Genomic DNA, 6,000 nt, shown 5'->3' on the forward strand with positions numbered 1-6,000 from the left:
AAGCAAAGATTCACTGGGCCATTAGCGTTTGCTTACCACAGGCATAGGCAATTTTGTAGTCGATACATCAGTCAGAGAAGCAACAACTTCCGATACAATAAGACTCAATTACGATCTCAGCGGTCACTAACACATGTGGCGGCCTAGAACATATGACAGTTAATTTCAGGCGCAACTGACAAAGAAACAGACATTGAACAAGTTGTAATAAAAGGAAATTTTAAAACACACAAATATGGCACTCAAATAATTTCGAACAGAGGCACCAAAGGGTAAATGTAACTCTTCAAACAGGGTGATGGACAACGACAGGCAATCTAGCATAGCAGGAGCAACTTCAACACGGGAGCTCATGCGTCACTCAAGTAACGAGTACCTTACCCCCAAAGAGGAGAACAGACGGCACTATAAACTGAACAGCACTGCAGTACCCACATCAGCAACTATGCCTCCTTAATGCAGGGTAAGGTGGCTGCGTTGCCATTTGGCCCAATTATTGCCTACCAACACTACTCTAATGACGACCGCCCGCTTAGACAATCGTAAACTCCGTGAACAGCCCTCCATACGTCACATATTCCTCTTATCCCTCTCTCTCTGACTGAGACCGCCGATGTGGTCAACAAGCTGCTCCAAGGAACTATAACCAAAGACTCTACTAACGGGTGACAGAAGCGCCACACGCCGAGTAGACGGAGACGGATCGCGCCTGTAGGTACGGATGTAAAAACACAGACCGAACCTACAGGGCTCATTTCCAGTTCTGGCCACCAGGTGCAAATCCGGCACTGTGAATGCAAGTAATGTTTCCACATGTAATGGAGTAAGAACAGGACGTGGGCAGAAAAGGTCAAACAAGTGGTTTTATTATTAACCAACTTTACACAATTTATTCAGAATGGGCACCGGAAATGTCGACGAGATGCTGTACAGTGTCAGATTTGCACCTGGTGGCCGAAATTGGAGCCAGTTTATTTCTAGCGTAAATCGGCTCCGCGTTAACGCATTAGCATCACTACCAAGTTTCGCTGCTATATGATAATTACAGCCCACACTGAACCTGAATGAGTAGCTGCACTTTAATTATGACCACCTGGTATTTTAAATCGGACCAATAGCTTCACAAAGTTATTTCCCACGAATATTCAGTTACTTCCATGACTCAAATATTTCTTAGGGAGTTTCAAATGATTCATTCTTCGAAATCAGTCTTTTGTCTGCGCTTCTGGAGCACAGTTAGACCGCGACAGCGTTGATGGCCTCTGGGCCAAGTATATGCAGTAAACAGGTGCGCAGCTAGCGAATCATCGCTCACTCGGTTTGCGCGTTCCGTACTTTGCGAACTTCCTTTATATTTGAGCGTTAATATCGTGATCTAAGTGCGCGAAACTACGACTGACTGATTTATGAGGTATTCTGTGAGTTTTGCCATAGTGGCTGAAAGACCTAGAAGACGCCAAGCGTTTTGCAAGCAGGCAAGTACTCGTTCTTCAGCCGTGAGGCACATTCAGGAGAGCCGATCTGCGAGGTTTCCAACGCGCAGGAGCGCACTGCAGCGGCCTGTGGCGATACTGGTGTGCGAACAGTCAGACGAATTGTGTAGGGGGCCAAGCTGTCTCAGCAGGCAACTGGAAATGTAGAATTTCGGTCTCCAAGGAAGAAACGTAGAGTGCCAAAGCGGGTGAACAGGAATCGATGACTTCAGTCAAGATGTTTTGCGTCCAAAATTTTTCGAATTTTATGAGGTTCCTCATGGCAGTCAAATTGCTGATTATAATGTGTGAAGCTACTGGGTTTGAAGGTAGTGCAAGGTCACTGCAAAGAATATAGGACACTGGATTTAAATATGTAAAACATAATGACGGGTGGAAATGTTTTAATGGAGTATAGTGATATTGCTGCCGCTAGAATGACGTTTCTAAGAATAATGTACGAAGTCAGATCAAAAGGAACGTCAGCTGTGTGTTAGTTGGACGACACATGGGTAAATCGAAATCGCACAAGAAATTTTATTTGTTAAACATCAGAAGGACAAGGCCGCTTGAAAATTTTAGTGGGAAAAGAAGGGCGTCCTGTAATATGTCACGTCGGTTCCGTTGCTACACGATTTGAGCGTCAATGTAAACTTGTATTCCGGTCAGTATCGAAATCCAACTCTGACTACCGTTGCGAAATGAATGGAGTAACATTTCAATAATGTTTTCGGAATCAGCTGTTGACGTATTTGCATCTAGGCTTTGTCACTGTTATGGACAATACAAGCTGTCACTCTGTTATTCGCGACAGACCTCGAACTACAAACACAAGAAATACTCTTTCATGGCTGTGAGGTAGTAATATACGACGTATTGAAACGTAAACAAGAGCAGAGCTGTTGGAGCTCGCTAAGATTTCAGTAGGTAGCGGTAACAAATACGAAGTTGATTCCTTGGCTCTGCGACATGGTCACAGGCTGATACCAGTGTTTCCTCATCACCGCCAGTAGAACTGGTGTCGGTACAGGTGAAGAGATATGTGTCAGATAAAAATACTACATTTAAAGTAGCCGATACTGAGAGACTGTACTGTGAAGCAATAGAAAAAAATAGCCCTTGCTGATTGGAAAGCTTGTATACGTCCCACTGACAAACTGCAAGAAGAAGACTACCGGGAAGAAGTTGATAGAGATGAAAAGTTGCGTTCGTTAATTGTCAGTCTGGCATCCATATCCAGCGATTCCAGTTCTGAAGGCAGCGACAGTGAAGCATCTGAATAAAAAGGTATGGGAACGGAATGTTAATTTATTTTGTAGTTTTCACGGAACGTTTACTTTCTTTTCAAGCTGATTGTGCAGTAAAAAGTGGTTCAGAGCAGAATCTGTTCTGCAATGGAAATTTTATTTTACGTAACCTGCTATTGGAGTACGATACAATGTAGTTTAAAATGCTTTCATACTGCTGTGAACATTTTAGAATTGATTCTTTCGTCATTTTGTTAATAAAGTAAGCAGCAACAAAAGATGTAAGCCGTTCTTTAAGGTGCAGTTTATTATAGAATCCATTGTGCAGTGCGAGAATCTGTATCATTGGTTTCTCTTCATGTCATTATGGCTGGGAAAGAATGAATATACATTGCATTCTGTAATGTGTATCTGATACTTATTATGTATACATAAATTTACCACGAAACTGTCTGCAGAGCACAGTGGACCAGACCATAGCGTGGTAGGTTAAAGTTCCACTATTGCAGCTATCCGTATCGTAGCTGCCGTCTACGTACTTTCAGCTGAGGTGACGACACAGCATTCCTTGGGAGCTGCGCAGCCTAACACTGGCGCCGCCTAATACTAACTTCGATGTCTCGAAAGTGCGTGCAGTCAACTTGGGATACCCACCACTGACGCGAAACTAACGGTCAGAACCTTCTATCACAGCGGCCGCCTAAAGTAAGCTGCTAGTATCTACCCTTAGTGAGGATACTGAAAATGATACCATTATACAATCCACAGAACCATACCGCACTGTCCTTGCTTTCTCATGAGGGGGCCAGACTGCGACTGTAGAGTATGTGCGAAAAATTTTTAATTACCCTGCGTGACAAGGACAATGTGAGGACGAACGTTACCATGGTGCTGGATTGCTTCTTCCAAAGGCGTTTATCGTGCAGTATACGACAGAGCTTTAAGAAGTCCTGAGATTTGAACAGCGTTTGTCGTCTGTGTAAGTTCACTAAGACCAGCCAGAGCGTAACCCTTACAAAGTTTTAACAAGTGAACATTCGGTCTCCCTGTGAAGCTCGAAATATCCTATGGAGCGTCTCCCATTGCTGTTTATTGAATATGCTGCTGAGGCTCTTGTGCTGACTGAACAAAACAATGGTGCAACGCCCATCACTTTTTTCAGGCTTCTCTATCCATTCCATTAATCTAACTTGCCGGCCGGTGTGGTCGAGCGGTTCTAGGCGCTGCAGTCCGGAACCGCGCTGCTGCCACGGTCGCAGGCTCGAGTCCTGCCTCGGGCATGGATGTGTGTGATGTCCTTAGGTTAGTTAGGTTTAAGTACTTCTAAGTCTAGGGAACTGATGACCTCAGATGTTAAGTCCCATAGTGCTTAGAGCCATTTGAACCATTTAAAATAATAATAATAATAAAAAAAATCTAACTTGATGACGCTCCCTCAACGACGTGCAATACTAAAGAGGTTGTCAAGCGACGGTTTACTTCTGTGGCGAGTATTTTGTTACTATCCTTCCTATGAATGTCGCTATTGTATCTCCATTTTGTTTACATAAAGCCGCTCTGGAATAATGTTACTATATCTTCTACGTTCGCGACTGTTTTCGTCGTTTGACAATAAATGATACAAACGAAGCCCAGTAGGCGCCGCCGTTAACGTTTCCAGTACATCACACTGTTCTTGCTTTCATTTTTGATGACGACTGCAACTGGTGACATCCCATACTCTCACACTTTCGTCAGGCTTGGAAAAAGGGAAATAGCTTGGATCACTTATTATAATACTCTTCAGAAAATTGCCTACTTCAGTTTGGAAGCGTTTCTCTCAGGAATAACTATTTGACAGAAAGCGTAGCTTCTATAATACTAAAGCTACATCGATAGGTAAGGTGGTACGAAAGCAAAAAATAGTGCGTAGCGTGGGGTTGAGAAATGAATATGGATGTAAACGACTTGTAACATGGATTTTCAGACAAGTCATCACTGAGTTAACTGTTGAATTGACGGTAATAGTCTGTTTCCAAATCAGAACTCAGTCCCCACATTTTCTCTTCCTTCACTTACCGTCCTCCGTGTTACCACGAGTGACATAACTGCCTCCATTTGTATTGCAAAATCAGAACATGAGAGGAGCCTGAAAAAAACATTGACCACCGACATAAAATTTTCATTCACTATATCTAAGTTCAAGATTAAGGAGGATGCAAAACATTTTTTGATTTACATGAGGTAAAAACATGTTTATATGAAATTTGTGTATTATCTGTGATTACATAAAGGTGATAATGCCCATGTGTATGCTTCTCATTCTCTCCTGAGTTGTGTTTGGTTTATTCTGTCTGTAGTTGATATGTGAATATTTATTAGCTGCAAACCATGGCATTTCAAGGAAATTGTACAATAATTTGATATCATTGTTTGCACTGCTTATATTCTGCTTACTCAGCATATATTATTTTGTATCTGTAGCAGGCTTTTTGCAGTATGGCTCAATAAGCCCAATCCAAATAAAAGGAGTCATAAAACTCCTACAAGATAAAACTACAGTGGATGTTGCCTTTTCTATTTATGCCTGTTTCGGATAAATCCACATTTTGTCTACTCTGCGACCCAGTTGGTTTCAGCCTATTTGGCAGATTAATGTACGAGTGCTGTTGTTTTATAAAGATCCGATCGGTCGCGAAATGGAAAGCACGGTGGTAGCAATCACCCATGACTATTAAATTTTCATCTCCCTTCACTACCCGAATAATTTCTTTTATCTCATCATACATTTCATCAATGTCTTCGTCATCTGCAGTGCTAGTTGGCATATAAAATTGTACCACCGTAGTAGGCGTGGGCTTAGTGTCTGTCTTGGCCACAATAATGCGTTCCCTATTCTGTTTGTTGTAGCTTACCCTCACTCCTATTTTTTTATTCGTTATTAAACCTACTCCTGCATTACCCCTATTTGATTTTGTATTTATAACCCTGTATTCACCTGACCAAAAGTCTTGTCCCTCCTTCCACCGAAATTCACAAATTCCCACTATAACTTTAACCTATCCATTTCCCTTTTTAAATTTCTAACCTACCTGCCCGATTAAGGGATCTGACATTCCACACTCTGAAACGTAGAACGCCAGTTTTCTTTCTCCTGATAACGATGTTCTCTTGAGTAGTCCCCGCAAGGAGATCAGAATGGAGCGTTTCTCTCAGGAATAACAATTTGACAGAAAGCGTAGCTTCTATAATACTAAAGCTACATCGATAGGTAAGGTGGTACGAAAGCAAAAAAATAGTGC

The sequence above is a fragment of the Schistocerca piceifrons genome, chromosome 8, assembly GCF_021461385.2.
Source record: "Schistocerca piceifrons isolate TAMUIC-IGC-003096 chromosome 8, iqSchPice1.1, whole genome shotgun sequence".
Taxonomy (NCBI): domain Eukaryota; kingdom Metazoa; phylum Arthropoda; class Insecta; order Orthoptera; family Acrididae; genus Schistocerca; species Schistocerca piceifrons.